Genomic DNA, 18,076 nt, shown 5'->3' with positions numbered 1-18,076 from the left:
TTAATAAGGACTTTTTCTGTTCTCTGTGATAAATGGAAGTTCACAAAAGTTCTAAAAAGCTATTGACTTAACTATAATTGTTTTATGCAAAGAAGAAAGTTATATATTGATCTAATATCAGACCTGATTGATCTAGAACTCTTTTAATTCAACTATTACATACTAAGAGCAACAATCCAGGACTTATTTCAATAAATAAAACGCATGACATAGGAGAGACACTGAAGATGTGGGGGCTGGGCACAGTCACTTACTACTGCCCACGGTTTCATAACCACTAACATTTATTTAAAGCATTATTTTAACAAATATGTATGGTAGGCCTACAGTATGTTAATACAAATTTGCCCAACATAATTCAAACTGGAAACCTACTGGTTGACAAGTAATATCTCTCCTGGCCAAGTGGGATTCCCTCATTAGATGTTTGGTTTACCACACGAGAAATCAGGGTTTGAATGTCAGGTCTTCTTACAGTTGCAATTACCTCTCTCCATCAAGAGAGGACATTCAACTTACAGAATGTAGCTTTAAAACAGTCAGTGACAGCTATTAATAATATAAATAGTATACTGTAGTGTAGAATGATGTTTTATTTGTAGCACATTTCAACAACAAGGCAATTCAATGTGCTTTACCCAAAACATTACCCAAATGAAAGTAACACATTAAAGGACAAGAATTCAGTAAAAAGAAAGAAAAGAAAAAGAAAGGTATCTCCTTAATAGAAATAAAATATGCAGGACGCAAAAACACAGTATAAAATAGTAAAACAAAGGAAGTCAAAATAAAACTGAAAAATAAGAGAGAAAAAATTACAGTGCAGAATAATAGCCTACTTTAAGAAAAATCTCAATGAAAGGCAGCAGCAAACAGAAAGTTTTTTTTAGCAGCCTGTGACTTTTAAAAGAACTGAAAGTTGCAGCACCACCAACAGTTTTCTGGGGGGTTGTTCCAAATAAGTGGTGGTGCTGGTGCATAAAAACTGAAAGCTGCTTCTCCACGTTTAGTTTTGATTCTAGGGACAGAAAGAAGACCTTTCCCAGATGACCTGAGAGGTATCACACATACGATCAGAGATGTATTTTGGCTCTAAACCATTCAATGCTTTATAGACCAACATTAGAATTTTGAAATCGATTATTTGACATACAGAGAGCCAGCGTAAAGATTTAAAGGACCACTTCAACCATTTTCAACCTATCCTAATTGAATTAGTCCTCTCTCCGTCCTCAATAAAGCTCATTATAATATTATAGCACCATTTGTGTCTACTCTGTGTCTCAGAGGAGGGCTGAGGACAAACCAGTCTACCAGTGATGTCATCGGTAGTGTCACGGGGCAGCCCCTGCCCTATAGACAATCAGGGACACTGGCACACACCCTACACAGCTGCTTCCAATAATGAATAATGAAATAATAATTCTTGGACAATATACACATAACAAGGACTGCAATGGTTTTAAACATGTTTGTTTGTTGTAAGTGAACTGTGTAATCGATTGTTGGTCACCTGTCTCTCCTCTGCAGTGCTGGCACTCCTCTAGTAGGTTAGGAGGGTCTGGTGCGGTATGTTTCAGCGGCGCCGACCCAAACAATGACCATCGTGTAATTGTGTGCACACTGAACTAAAATCCAATTAATTTGGTAACAAACACCTTAAAAGAGACTTTGCGCGTTAAGGCGTTTTGTTTGGATAAGACTTTGTTTGACTGTTTGAACACGAACATTGACTTTTATTTATGGAGAAAGGGGAGGCGCAAACGTGCGCTGACGAACAGCTGTCAAAGACCGACAATGAAGTTGAACTTGAGTCTGGTGGGGCAGTGGGAAAAGGCATGGTCAAAATGTTTGATGCATTGATGGACAAAATAGAGTTTACAGAGGGAGCGAAAAGCGCAATTGGATAAGCTGTCTAACCCCAAAGACATTGTTGTCTTAATGAACGATGAAGGATATTTAAACGAGGCAAAAGGTTCATTTTGTGATTTTATGAGTGTTTATGATGAAGCCAAAGATGCTCATCAAATATGGTACAAAGCTAAAATGCTGAGTTTTGATGCTTTTATTAATGAAATGGACAGGTGGTTCTATGCTCAAAGTTGCCCCGTTGACTTTTACAATGAGTCTCTGAGGAGGACGCAGGAGGAGCAGGCTCGGCAGGCCAAGGCCGCCAAGAAGAAGGCAGCAGCTCCACGACCTAAGAAGACCAGCCCTAGCAGCGCTGAGCTTGTCGTCAAGACCATGTCCGCCTCCAAAGAACCGAGCGGTGCGTCTCTAGCTGCGGGCAAGAAAGCTCTGGCTGCCGGTGTAGAGAAGGACGGGGCCGGCGCCATGATCAGCGGCTTGGTGTTACAATCAGCTCAATCAGCCCAGGCTGAATAGAGTGGTGAAAGAGCCACTCTCAAAAATGTGGAACGCCCTGCCAACAGCCAACCAAATTCCTAACATGTCTACATGTCATGGCAATAAAGTCTTCTGATTCTGATTCTGATTCAACAGTCGTAAAGGAATGTAATGCATAATTGTATAATTGTGTAATTGTATAGCGTGTATAACTCACCTCCCCATACCCATACCTATCATGGGAGGGTACATTCACAACTAGCAGAATTAGATAGATCTCTAGACTAGAGAACTGCCGTCACATTACCTCCACGCTTTATGCAGCTGTGAGAAGCTGCTTGCGACTTCCCTGACCAATGTGACTGAGGTCCAAGTGGATTAAAGGTCCCACAGAGCCGCTGGACAGCATGCAGTGGAGGACACGGCACTGCCGTCCGCATATCGCTGGACTCCTGTATCTCCTCTTGCTCCTGGGGGTCATGGTCTTTCTGATCCATCGGCCGTGGTGGAGAGAGCTTCCCGTGGAACATTATAATAACATCGGATTCTGGCGGGAGGCAGGTCTGGAGAACTCTCTGTTAGCTAAAGCCATCCAAAGTAAAGAGGGCGGCCCAAGTGGCATGCTGTCCCCCGGGCCATACCCCTACATCATTAACGAGGCAAACAAATGTCCAGAGGGGAAAGCACAACCATTCCTGGTGTTGCTGATAACCACCCGTGTCTCTGAGGTAGAGGCACGGGACGCCATACGGCAGACGTGGGGCAATGAGAGCCTTGCTCCAGGCCTAGGAATCATCAGGCTGTTCCTGCTGGGGAAGATGAAAGGCGAGCTGGGGCGCCTACATCAGATGAACTTGGAGTCCGAGAGCCAGAGGCACCACGATATCATTCAGCAGGAGTTCTTCGATACCTACTACAACCTGACTATAAAGACACTGATGGGGATGAACTGGGTGGCCATGCATTGTCCACAGGCCAGATTTGTAATGAAAACTGACGGTGACATGTTTGTCAACACCAATTACCTCATCCACAAGCTGCTCAGACCCGAACTGAATCCTAATCCTAAGAACTACTACACAGGATGTATCTTGAGAGGCGAATCACCGATCCGAAACAAAAACGATAAGAATTACATTTCCCCGGAGCTGTACCCCGGTGATGAGTACCCCGCCTTCGGCTCCGGTTCGGGTTCCGTGTTCTCCGGAGACATGGCGGCGAAAATCTACCGAGCCTCTCTGAGCATTCGCCGCCTGCATTTGGAGGATGTGTATGTGGGGATCTGCCTGGCCGAGCTACGGATCGAGCCCACCGCCGCCCAACGAGTTCCTGTTCAACCGCCGGCGAGTGCAATACTCCAGCTGCAAGTACAGCAACCTCATCACGTCCCACGGGTTTTTGATTCAACCCAGTGAGCTGCTCAAGTACTGGCACGACCTGCAGAACAACATCTGTATCAACGCCTAGGACTGGGGACAATAACTGCTTCACCGCGGTTATGATGTGTACCGTGGGCGCAATTATTAAAATTAGATTTGATTAAGATTATGATTTTTTGCTGGTAAGTTGCAGGAGCGGATATGGTGAGCTCACCATATACACAATAGTTGTTTAGTTAAAGCAGCACTGTGTAACTTTCCTCTTCTACCCTGGATTTCAACTGGTTTCATTCGCAAGTGCTGGATTTTTTTTACCATTGATTGAGCTAAAAGAGCCGACCTGCTTGCTCAGGGTATACATTGAATCTTGACCATCAGGTCAAAATTCGTGTCAGATCCTGTGTTTAGGTAAGACATAACCTTTGACACAATCTAAATGTCTCAATAGAAGAGCAGGGAGACAAAATACAACCACCCCAATTATATAAGTTATGTTGTATTAACATACTAAACCATACAGATTGGACAAAATTAAAATGTATTCATTAAAAAAAATGTACCCAGTGAGGCTTTAATATCACTAGGGCTGGCCTAGTGATATTAAAGCAGTGAATGAAAGCAGCCTGTACCTGCAAGTTCTTGTTTGCTGATGAAACTGTTTGTTTTGTGAAAATGTGGTTCACTTTTTATTGCTCTAAATATGATAATATAAGAGAGGTATTATGTGGTGATTTCCTTGAGTTAGATGATAATGAAAAACTGTGTTATATGTTTTGTTAAAGGAGCTTTTGTTGTGTCAGATTTTATTTGTCAAGCTTGGGAGAAAAGACAAAACACTGTGTGTAATTCTGAGATGTAATTGAATGTATTATGTGAATATATTGTAAACATGCTGTAAGCTTAAAATGGTGTCTTATAAACCCAAGATGGTCTTATTGTGTGCAGGACACGGAAATACAATTATCTATCTATCTATCTAAAAATGACTCAGCAATCCTGGTCTCGGGCGAGGACAAAATACAAGTTGTGGAAGCTCTCAGATCTGAACCCAGTCAGATCCGTACTTGGCTTTCTGATAACAAACTGTCATTACACCTTGGTAAGACAGAATCCATTCTTTTTGGGTCCAAACATTCCCTTAGTAATGTAAATGCAAATGATTTCAAGGTCAGAGTTGACAATATAGTAATCTCAAGCAAAGAAGAGGTTACCTGTTTGGGCTGGACATTATTCTTGACAACAAACTTATAGGATCAAAAGTAAATAGAACATTAATAATTGCATAAAAGTGATCAAAAAAGTCAATCAAATAACAACATTTTTGGGCAGAATGTATCTTTTGTCAACAAAAGTGCTCTTGTCGGAGCCCTCATTCAATGCCACTTTTACTATGTTTGCACCTCTTGGTTCTCCAACATCTCAATGTCACTAAAAACTAAGCTTCAGACCTCCCAAAACAAACTGATTCGACTACTTCTGGGGAATACCAAAACGCTCGCCTCAAAACACAGTCGCCCCGGGGCAAATCCGATGGTATTCACCTGGTATTCCTAAACGTAACCTCAGTAAAACTATGCCTAAACCCACCCAGCAAGCACAATGACGTCATAATGACGTTATGATGACGTCCCCCGGTGACGTTCAGGACTAGGCCAGATCACAGCCCATATGGGGATGATCTTTACGTCATTTCCAGGACGTCATCACCAGGACATCATATGGCCTTTTTTTGTTTGACAGTCATTTTGGGTGATGAGAAAGCCGTTTAGATGACGTTCCGCTCAACACGCCATCATGACGTCTTTCACTGACGACTTTCATCTTTTGCGGCCAGTGTGGGTGATGAAATAGCCGTTTAGATGTCGTCCCGCTCAGCACGTCAAAATCATCCCCATATGGGCTGTGATCTGGCCTAGTCCAGAACGTCACCAAAGGACTTCATCATGACGTCTTTCAGTGACGTTCACGACTAGGTCAGATCACGGCCCATGCAGGGATGATTTGGACGTCATCACCAGGACATCTTATGGACGGCTTTGTTGTGACCTCAAACAGCCGCTTATTAGCCTACGGCTAGTGTGGGTGATGAAAAAGCCGTTTAGATGACGTCCCGCTCAACACGTAATCATGACGTCTTTCAGTGACGTTCACAACTAGGCCAGATCACGGCCCATGTGGGGAGGATTTGGACGTCATCACCAGGACATCTTATGGACGGCTTTGTTGTGACCTCAAACAGCCGCTATTACGGCCCGTGTGGGTGATGAAAAAGCCACTTAGATGACGTCCTAGAAATTACGTCAAAATCATCCGATATCGGCTGTGATCTGGCCTTGTCCTGAACGTCATGATGACGTTGTTCGGTGACGTTCAGGACAAGGCCAGATCATGACCGATATGGGAATGATTTGAACGTTATCATCAGGACAACGTATGGACAGCTTTTTAGTGACTTAAAACAGACATCCAGTTTGGGTGATTAAAAAGTCGCTTAAATTACTTCCTGTAAATTATGTCATTTAAGCAACACCATTTCGGTTGTGACTGGCCTATTTCTGAACGTCACCACAACGTTACCTGACTTTGTGTCAAGTTGTCATGTTCATTTATACAAGACACTGGCTGATATTGATTTGATTGCATGCAGCATAGTGGCACAGAGCAATATATTGTTTAGGCCTGAAGTAGGGTTCCCTATAAGAGCCATGACAACTCTCTATTGGATCAACCAACTTCAACATTCCCATACCAACACATGCTATACATAAATGCGAAAAGGGGAGAGGCACTGACTAAACGAACAGACATTTGAACTCATGGTTTTACTAACAAATTTACATATAAAAACATAAATCACCAAATAACACCACAACAAAACACTAAACACAATGACCCATAACATAACCCAAATACTCATTCCCATATTCAAATAATTACACAAATAAGAACAATACAGTCCTTGGTGCCCCAGTGCATGCTGGGAAATGGACTTCCTCTAGCCACCATTATAGGTCACTGACAAGCCGTCCATATGATGTCCTGGTGATGACTTCAAGATCATCCCCATATCGGCTGTGATCTGGCCTAGTACTGAACGTCACCGGAGGACGTCATCATTGAGTTATCATTGAGTCATCATGGCGTCATCATGACGTCTTGATTTTTACGTCATTTCCAAGACGTCATCTAAACAACTTTATAATCACCCAAACTGGCCGTATATCAGGCTGTTTTAGGTCACTAAAAAGCCGTCCATACTATGTCCTATAGTGATGACGTCAAGATCATCCCCATATCGGCCATGATTTGGCCTAGTTCTGAACATCACTGAAAGACATTGTAAACAACATTTTGATCACCCAAACTGCCGTAAAAAGGCGTCATACATTGATTGTCATGGTGACGACGTCCTGTAAATGATGTAAATGTAGATCAAAGATCATCCCCATATCCATATCTGCTGTGATATCTTAGTCCTGAATGTCCACAAAATCTTCCAATGAAATCAGCTTGTTGCCTACATCTGTGCAAATTATTTTATTGTGTCACACATGTCACACATTGATCGATCAACATTTTCTTTTCTTTTTAGCCTATACATGCCCAAAATTTTTAATTGGGATGTCAGGGTTAAAGTGGTTAGCTATACTTTCGCAAACCTGGAGACTGGGAAGTTATCCACTGTACGAATACTGGCAGGTGGCAGTCCTGAGACAGGCTTTGAATGTGGTATCATGGTCCAAGTATATTCCATGTTTGGGATTTCAATATGTGTCTTATCAGTACAGACAGTGCTTCCATCTTACATTGCAGGAGCAAAAGGGCCATATGAGGACAGGAAGAGATTAAGTTCTACCTGCTGAACACGTTTTTTGATTGACAACGTGATTAGTGGTTTGTTGTGGTTTCCATTAAGGTGAGGTTGATGAGAAAGTCTAAGGTATGCCGAATGGAACAAAGGAACATGACTTAAGAGTCAAAACAGGTAATTACAGTATGTACAGTACACAATGAGTGATTCATGAAGGGCACGACAGGATCTAAAGGAATGCAGTGTCACAATAGTTAGATGCAAAGGTGCCTATCTTTGATCAGAGGTGAGGAGGAGGTCTGATGGTGAGGCTGTGGATCAAGGGTTTCCATGGATTATGATTGTGGAGTGCTATTATGGTTATTATTGGTATTATTGGACACTTTGAAATGCTTTCTCTCAACTGACATAAATCAACTTTACTTTTTGTCATTTTCAGGGAGTCTTTTTGTCTTGTTGTCCTCATATGATGCAATCATGTCCCGTACATGATTGCATCACAACATACAATAAAATATCCTGCAACATATTAATGAGCATGTCATCCAGACACTTTATGAGTCACCAACATGATTCAAACTCATTTTTTGTATTTTAGAATATGTTTTTACAGTATAATGAAAAAGTATTGGCAATATTTATTCTTAAAAAAGATAAAGAAAAAAAGAGTGCCATGGACATAGACAAGTCTTAAAGAACAGGGAAAACTGTTGTGCCCTTCTTTGTCCTTTGGTTGAGTTTGACTGCAGGTGCGGTGGTCTCAAAAACATACAGGTAAACTGGCAGAAGGAGACTCGCTCACTGCATTAAAGTTAAGGAAAGACTCCTTAGACAGACTTGAAAAAAATATGTTTTTCTTTATTTTATAATGCTCATTTTGTGCTCAGGTGCTCTAAGTGAAATTAATTTGTCTGTGTGCCACCCTTAAAGCACTGACGAAGGTCCCAGGAGGACTGAAACGTTTGCTTTTTAATTTCACTTAGAGCACCTGAGCACAAAATGAGCATTATAAAATAAAGAAAAACTTATTTTTTTAAATTCTGTCTAAGGAGTCTTTCCTTAACTTTAATGCATAGCGAGTCTCCTTCTGCCAGTTTACCCATAGACAAGTCTTGCCATGGACATGTTTGTCCGGATATGTTGATACCCCTGGTTCAGAAGGAGGAGTTATTTGCTACCAAGGCAAAGGAGGGCAGAACTGGAAAGTGAAACTGATCTTCGTTAGTTGAGAGTGTTTCAAAGAGTCCAATAATGACAATAACAACTACTATAATAACACTCAACAATCATAATCCATGGTAACCCTCCATCCACAGCCTAGGACCTTCTCCAACCTCACCTCTGATCAAAGTGCATTCGCATTAAACTATTGTGACACTGCATTCAATTAAAATCCTGGCATGCCCTTCATTAATCACTCATCATGAAGGCCTACATATAATTTTTTGTCTCTCAGGTTTCCTTGTTCCAGTGTTCCATTGGCATTTTATCCTTGACGTTTCTGTGAGAAGAATTTAACATGTGATTATTACGTCTAACAAATCCAAACAAATCAAATGGAGCTTGTAGGGTGTGTCTTTTTTCTATTGTTACATTTGCATGCCTTGGCCTTGGAATGCCTTATCACCTATGGAATCCACTATTGAAGCTACCTTGCGAAAAGAAACCAATGGTTTAGCTGGTAGAACATGATCTCCTTCTATCCTCAAATAACACTGTCCTTTGAAAAGCCAGCAATCTCTTTAATAGCCATATGATGTATAATACGCACGGTACGCACCCACTCAACTTTGCAGCTAAGTGGCCCTTTTGCGATGGAAGCACTGTCTGTATTGATTAGACTATTAATTATCAATTATCATTATAATTTTTTTGTTGGTTAAGTGGCTCAGTAGTTAATCCAGACATACTATTGTTTTTAAATGTGCAGCACATTGGAATAGACCCTATGACACATTAGGAGTCCATTTGTATACATTTAGGGCTAGGCCACTGTGTTGGTTATTTTGCGTGTCCATGGCAAAAATGAAACATGAATGAAAATGTCCATCACAAGCTGCCATGGTGATGCCACAATCAAAAACTGAACAATGAGATGGCTGTAACACACACCGTATCTGCATGCAATAAGCTACATAAGGGGGGGGGGCTGTCACTCAGACTCCGAGTGACCAATGGAGAGGTGTCTTACATCTTTAAGCGTAGGACCCGCCTTCTGACCTTTCACCCCTAAGACACAAAATCAGAGAGAGAGAAGAAAAGAATCGAGAACGAGAATACAGAGTTTTTGTCCAAAACAAAACTATATATTTCTTAATCATTTCACCCAAAATCTTTATAACAAATTATGACTATTAAATTATAAATAACACTGTCTGTCAGTTATGTTACATAAGAGATTTAAATAGGTTTAAATAGGATTAAATCTGACTTAGGCCAAAAACAAATATCCTAAAACAATTACTTAGGCCATTTAGTTTAGCAAGGTGACGATTCGCAAACGAGAAAAAATATTCAAATAATTTTAATAACCTTACACGCTTGAATTACACACACATTTTAGTGTGTATTTTGTTTTATGTAGTTTAAAAAGGTTTTCCTTATTTTTCTACTCTTGAGTTCTAAAAGTTTGTTTCTTTAAAAGTTTTTTTTTGGGGCTTGCAAATATATATTTTTTGAATGCTGTTTTACTTTGTTTTCATTCAAAATAATGTCTTGCTCTGTTTATATAAATGTTTTTGCTTGCACATTATAACGTTTTGCTTGCTGTTTTAATTACCGGTAGTTTTCATTCAAAATATTTTTTTGCTCTGTTTGCTCGTTTTCTTTTGTTTGGTTAATAAAGACATATGTAACTCCATATATCTCCTTTATTGTTATTTTTGCAGTCATGATTTTATTTTGTATTCTCCGATGATAGAGGGCAGATCTAAGGAATCCAGGAATGACATTGCGGCTTCATTATTAATTTGAAATGGTTGCGTGTAAAGATTTTTATAATTATGTCTCAAAGGCTCTCTCAATATCCTCCAGCTTACTGGATACTTCTCCTGTTTGAGGGTCTTTGACTTTATGAATTGTGTTTTGAATCTGTTGTTTGCGTAGCCGCCAGGTCAATATTTTAGTAGCCTTTGGACCAGATTCATAATAAATTTGTCTTATAAATCTACATTTTTTCTCGAGGTCATTTTAATAGAATTCTTTCAGAAACATGACATGGTTAAACCAAACCTCTTCAGTGGCAGCTATTAATTTCCCTGGGTATAATTTGTTTAGGAGGGATAGAATAGGGGGGAAAGTGTGTGTGGGGGGGGGGGGGGTTAATATATGTTTTAAAAAAAAACACAATTAAGGGTAGTCTTATTGAATGGTCACATTATGAAATGGATTTCGAAAGTATTGGGCTGAATATTACACTGTCTCCAGAAATGTATTTTATTGTTATTTGTTTATATAGACCACCCTCAACCAACAGTCTGTTTTATGGGCACCTACATACCATGCTTAAAGAATGTGATAGTAAAAAGGAACTTTTACTTTTTGGTGATCTAAATTTTTATTGGACTAATAAATCAGATTGGAAAAAACTTAAGGGGATAACAGACAAGTTCAATCTCAAAGGTCCAACAAGAATAACAAATTCCTCACAGACACAAATTGATTTAATGTTCACAAATAGGCCAGAGAGAATAACAAAATCAGTAACAATCAGTATCAATAACAATAATCAACCAGTTATCAAATCATTTGATAACTGGTATGTCTGACCATAACATCACATTACTGGAGAGGAAACTCACCAGTAAACGGTTTGACAATATCCCAAAACCTAAATCCTTTCACCAGATAATTCCAAAAAATGAAATTGATAATCTTGATAGGGCTCTAAAACAAACTGATTGGTCTAATCTGCTGTGTAGTCAGAATGTAGAGAATAGCAGCAGTATTTGTGTGGCAACTACAAACAGAGTAGTGTCACCCGGAAGGTGCTGTGTAAACCTGGACAAAAGAACACCCTGCCATGGCTCAATGGCGCCCTCTGGCAGCAGATGAGAGAGCGAGATAGTGCATTGAAGAGATCACTCAAATCAGGTTACAGCAGTGATTTTCACAAGTCTTAGAAATAAGGTAGTAAGGAATTTAAGGAACGCAAAAGCTTATTTTTTGTATTAAATTAATAGAAGATGCAAGGTGAAATGGGAAATTGGTTTGGGAAACCCTTAATAAATTAACTGGGAGAAATAAGGAACAGAAAACAAAGGAATATGAACTTAAAGTGAATGGAACTTTAACTCAAGATCATGAGGTGATAGCAAATACTTTAAATAGTTATTTTATAAATTCAGTTGGGGAACTGGCCCAATGCCTCCGCACTAGAATTCTGACATGTGCTCCTATTAATGATGACAAGCCAATTTTTAGGATAGGAGAAATGACCAAATCTGCAGTGGTTAAGATCATGAGCTCCTTAAGAGCAAAGGATGCTTATGATATGGACACAACATTTCTAAAAACACACAAGGATGCACTAGTTTGTCCCTTAGTTCATTAAATCAGGGGTCATCACCATAGCAGCTTGTGATGGACATTTTCATTAATATTTCATTTTTGCCACGGACATGCAAAATAATCATTTTACCAAAAACACATTGGCCTAGCCCTAAATACTAAATGGACTCCTAATGTGTCATAGGGTCTGGGTGCTAGGTACTGTAGAGGAGAAGGGGTGTTCTGTTTGATGTATTAAGATAAATCATAGTTTAATAAGTCTTGTGGAATTAATGGGTACCCGGAAATGTCTGTGAATTGGTTGGTAAAATGTTATGTAATTTGGTAAATGACTCATGGGTCATTGCTTCATATGAGTTTAAGTGCTTACCAATTCCCAGATAGATAGATAGATTTTTATTATAGTGTCCTGCACCACAAGATGCCCAGCCCCCACAGGCTTATAAGACACACAATGTACATACACCAAGATACACCACAAACAGAATACATAAACATATTGATTGTCCAAGCTGTGGGTTACGGATACATTGTCCTCCAATGCAACTGCCATGCTTTCTCTATGAATTTTCGTAAAACAAGAACTTCCTTATTGAACAGCCAACTTAACATGTGACATTCAGACATCCAAAACAAATCTGGATTCTTATCCTGCATTTTTTCAAGTAAATAATTTCTTACATCATCGTACAGTGAAAAACCAAATGAAACTCATCCTCCACAACTCCCAGGTCAAAAAAAGAGCTCTGAACTAATTGTAATTGATGTCACTTGGTGTTGCACCTGATAGAAAAAGCATGTTGGAAGTGCTAAGAGTTCAGTTCAGTTTGATTTGGCTTGGGAGTGAGCAAGCAGATGTCACCCAGGGGAGAGCTATCAGGGCCCTTCCTGTTACAGTTTCTTGTTAGTTTGGGTTGTTGTTTTCTTAGTTTTGCCTCCAAGTGTTTGTTTCATTTGCAAGTCTTGTTTTTTGGTTCTTCAAGTTATAACTGTTCCAGGCCTGCTCTGTGTGCTTTTGGTAACATTTTAAAACACCAAAAATGGCATTCTTTTTTTTGGAGCCCCCTTAGCCATCATCCAAGATTTTGTATTTGGTCATTTCAAACAAGATTTTAAATGTTTTATTGTCTCCGCCAGGCCGAAAGGCATGGCGAGAGAGTATGTTTTCGCCCCTGTCCGTCCGTCCGTCCGTGTGTCCGTCCGTCCGTCCGTGTATACGTCCGTGTGTCCTGTCTGTGTGTTAGCACCAAATCTCCGGCACCGTTGGCCCGGTCGCTGTGAAACTGTGCACACATACTCCCTGGATGCCAATTCAGAACCTCTGCCTCACATTTTTCACATGGGCCTGTTATAGCGCCACCAGGAGGCCGATTTGTGCAAAACCCATTTTTTCCCATTACTCCTACAGTTTTTAACCAAAACTCATGCAAATCGGTACACAGTATCTCTATAGTCATGTGATCAACCCTGATCTGTCCGATTTCCCATATTCCATCCTCATTGGCTAAGGTTACCATCCAAAGTTTGCAGGATTGGTCCGTTTTGAACAAACTGCCTCAAATCATGAACGCAGCTTGCCATTTCCATAAAATTGCACACGCACATTCCCACTAGGCCGAGGAAGAAATGACACTTAAAACTTTTCACATCAGCCTCATGGTGGCGCTATAACAGGCCGATTTGCATTTTTAACTATAACTGCACCGATCTGCGTGAAACTTTGCACGCCTACTCCCTAGAGGCCAAGGAAAAACATCTGCACTGCATTTTTCACATCTGCTTTTTACAGCGCCACCAGGAGGCCGACTTATGTCAAATACATTTTTGGATATTAATCCTTCAGATTTTATCCAAACATCACGCAAATCGGTACACAGTATCTCTATAGTCATGTGATCAAGACGCATCTGTCCGATATTTCATATTCCATCCTGATTGACTAAGGTTGACTTCCAAAGTTTGCAGGATTGGTCCGTTTTGAACAAAATGTCTGAAATCATGAACGCGGCGTGCGATTTCCGTGAAAATTTGCACGCACATTCCCACTAGGCCGAGGAAGAAATGCCACCCTTTTCACATTGGCCTATTATAGCGCCACCAGGAGGCCACAATAACTTACCTGACCTGGCGGAGACCTGTGCTGCGAGGAGCACTTTTTCTAGTTTTATTTTGTATTTTTATGAATGGTTTGTGATGAATGGCTTCTAATATAGCATTCTAACTTTCCAGGAATAGAAAGAAGTAAAGTTCAAGTCTGAGTCCATGACTTCTGGCTTGTGGTTTTTAACATTACCGATGGAAGCTGGGCACTGACTTGTTTAATTGAAGAAAATTATGGCACATCCCGTTGTTGATTTGTTCAATGTATTTACTCAGTGTTTGTATTGGACCATATCTCTCTGGTGATAAGGTTATGTAGATTTGTGTGTCATCTGCATAACTATGGTAGCATATTTTGTTGTTTTCCATAATCTGAGCCAGTGGGAACATTTAGATATTGACCCTAACCCTAACCCTAGAATGGATCCTTGTGGAACTTCACATTTTTGTCCGCACAGAAGTAGTCCCTGTCCAAACTCCAAACAACATATTACTAGACAGACTGTAACAAAAAACAGCTTACCTGCAGTAGACCTAATGAATATGTTTGTCTGATTTATTATGTTTCTGCTAATCATTTACACCATCATAATGTATTGTAGCGCGACCCTGTAACCGGTCAGTATTACTGGGCCAATATCAAAGTATCTTTGATATTATAGAGGCCATCTGATGGCCTCTCTAATTCATGCTATAATTCTCTCCTTTTACTCATTAGGCTACACGTAGTCTCTTCTTGACAATGGGCATTAGTCAGCTTTTGTGCAACTAATAATTTGGACCAAGTATATGAAATGGCGAGAATAGCTGATCTACAAAAAATGATCCTATCACACAAAGATTTGGCAAGTCAAGTCAAGTTTATTCATATAGCACATTTAAAAACAACAGCAGCTGACCCAAAGTGCTTTCCAAACAAAGAACAAATAGACCTTAGTCTATTTACAAAGCAGAGTAAAAGGCATATAAAGACAAAAGTGCAGTAGCAAATATAACAATAACAGAACAAAACAAATAAAAACAAGGCAGGGACAAAGAAACAACAGACACTGACCTCAATCTATGTTAAAAGCAAGAGTAAAAAAGTGGGTCTTCAGTTTGGATTTAAAAATCCAAACTGATTTGGCAGCCCACCTGTAGTTACTCTGAGGACGCCCTAGGGGTCCCAGACCCCCTGTTGAAGACCCCTGCTATAGAGTGATAAGATTGATAACATCTGTTATAGAGGTTATTTTGCATGGATATGAATAGATAGATGTTAATTGTCATTGCAAACATAACAACATTTTGTTCTGTAGGAATCCAGTCCAAATAGCAGCATAAAAAATGCAAATTATAAACAGTGGGAAAAAAAGGTCATAAAAGGTCCATCCTTATCCCTGTGGCGTACCTTGAGAGTTTTTAATTGGGCACAAACAGTTTGAAAACACTGTCTGCACTTCAACCACCCCAACTGTTGAATCACTGAAGAAGAATAACCCACCATTTTAGTGTGTGTACTATGTAATACAAACAATTGTCAATATAGACTATTTGAAAGAAATAACAATAGAAAATAGCACAAATAACACTGGCAGCTATTAGGCTACAGGCTACAGCTTCCATTTACAAGGTCTTTTGAATGATGATCAACAGAAAAGGGCAACATTGTGAAATAAATGTTCCATACCTTCAAAACACAGGTAACTGAAAAATAAATGATTGTGCTGAAAACGTTATTGAGAAATGATTATGAATGAATCAACATGTGAAAATCAAACGTCAACTCAGCCACCAGATGGCGCCATCTTGCCATCTCTTTGGCAATACAGCCACACCAATCCAGTGGTGGAAAGTACATTTACTCAAGCAACTGTACTTAAGTAGAATTTTGAGATACCTTTACTTTACCTGAGTATTTCCATTTTATGATTTACTTGTACTCCACTACATCTCAGAGGCAAATATTTGACTTTTTACTCCACTACAATTATTTGACTGCTAGCTTCAGTTGCTACTTTGCAGATTTAGATTATTAATAGCCTACAAAACATACATTAACCAATTAAGCCCTATTTTATACTTTGGCTATTTGAAAATAGCAGATCTACAAGCTCACAACGCATCACGGAAAAGGTTTGACAATTTTTTTTTTAATCCGAGTAGGCTACTTTTAGACTTTCATACTTTAGATGGACTTTATATTGTGATATTGCTAATTTCACTTGAGTAAAAAATCTCTACTTCTTCCACCAATGCACAAATTGATGATGACAGATTATGTGCTGCACTTCCACTGTCACCTGTACATTACACTCTTCTATAATGTTGTGGGCTGTATAAATTAGGCCAAAATGATTATTTTACAATATTTTATAATTTTTTCTTCTAATGCCCACCCAGTCCAATCAGATAATAGGACCAGTACTCAGGAGTAGGCTGCCACCATTGGTATCTGAGAAGAAAAACAGGAGCTCACAGATGGAGAAGTGATATATACATTTCTTTCTATCAGAACTACTGTTTTTTTCTAGGATTAAACCCAAGAAAGCACTATGGCTTGTTTCCATTAGGGTCCTGTGTATTCAATTCATTGAAACATTTAATGACAGACAACTATACAACAATATATTTTTACAGGGGCCAGTTCCGAATTTCTGCCACCTGTAGGCCTAAGTGCTCTTTTAGAGAGGTTTTGAAGGAGAGTAAAGATTCACACTTTTTTGTGACTGTTGAGGGCATTCCACATTTTGGTGGCCTAGCAGTAGAACAAATTTAAACCCTTGTTTGAGCCAAATCTGGGTTGAATGTGATTTGTGGAGCTCCCTCTGGTGTGGACGTCTTTGACGTTTTTGACAGGCACATGGGTGCAGTGGCGTAACGCAGAATCGTGGGGCCTCCCCGCGGGAGTTTCACGTACATGCACGCTGCGTGCGCGTGCATGTGCGTGAAGCGCACGCGCGCGAAACATTTCGGGTCTAATTCGGGTCTAATTCGGGTCTAATTCGGTTCTATTTGACCAATATAAATCAACTTTTTCTATTTTTTTGCTGTAAAAATATTTGTATCAGCGCAGGTGGGGCCCCCCCTGCTGGTGGCCCCCCCGCAACGCATCACTTGCTACCCCTCCGTTACGCCACTGCATGGGTGTCTTTGTGTTTGTGGTGTAGTGTAATCTTGTAGACCAGGCCATTGCAAGTTGCTGTACTCTGTCCTCTACCCTGAGCCATCCCACCCTTCCTGCGGTTAAATGAGTTGTAGGCATGAGGCCAAGCAGTAGCCTGACCAGTTTGGTTTGGGATTGATTGATTGATTGATTGATGTACTTTATTTAGTAAGACATGAGAACAACAGTACATGGAATTACAAATTCACAATACAAGGTCTACTAAACTGGAAGACTCATTAAGCACTGAACTTGTTTAAGATGAGATCCCCATGCACACAAATCATGATGACATATAAGAGACAGACAGATATACACACTACTATATAGAACGTCATACAATCAGCTTACAGGTTACTGGTATGAAGAGTGAAAAATATGTACAAGAGAAGAAAAAAGCGGGGAGGAGGGCGTTGGGGGGGGGGGGGGGGTAGGTTAAGACTTAGACAGGGGCCATTTTCGAATTGCAGCCTCCTGAAGGTGTATCTTTAGGGCAGTTTTGAAAGTGAGTAGGGTTTTACACTCCTTTACTCCTTTTGGTAGGGCATTCCACATTTTTGATGAATAGCATGAGAACGAGTTCATTCCCTTTGTTGAGCCAAATCTGGGTTGAACATGATGGATGTCTGGAGCCTTGTTTTTAAAATAGTCATGCCACTTCAGAACCCACTGTTGTCACACGGCTTAATTGGGTTCTAGAAATGGCAAAGAAGCGAGCAATATATCCAAAAATCGCTATTCCGTTTTATCATTGTCAGTTCAGTATCAGCATAGCACAGCATGATT

The 18,076-nt window shown here is 40.1% G+C and overlaps 1 pseudogene across 1 annotated transcript; it reads left to right on the top strand.

Annotated features, from left to right (window-relative positions):
- Positions 1–2,596: 2,596 nt before the first annotated feature.
- LOC308085038 (beta-1,3-galactosyltransferase 2-like) lies at positions 2,597–4,625 on the top strand (annotated as a pseudogene). Its single transcript, XR_013935077.1, has 2 exons — positions 2,597–4,133; positions 4,182–4,625. The product of XR_013935077.1 is annotated as a beta-1,3-galactosyltransferase 2-like (transcript).
- The last annotated feature ends 13,451 nt before the right edge of the window (positions 4,626–18,076 follow it).

The sequence above is a fragment of the Gymnoscopelus braueri genome (assembly GCF_963280865.1).
Source record: "Gymnoscopelus braueri genome assembly, chromosome: 5".
NCBI lineage: Eukaryota > Metazoa > Chordata > Actinopteri > Myctophiformes > Myctophidae > Gymnoscopelus > Gymnoscopelus braueri.
This window is presented reverse-complemented; position numbering and strand designations above follow the sequence as displayed.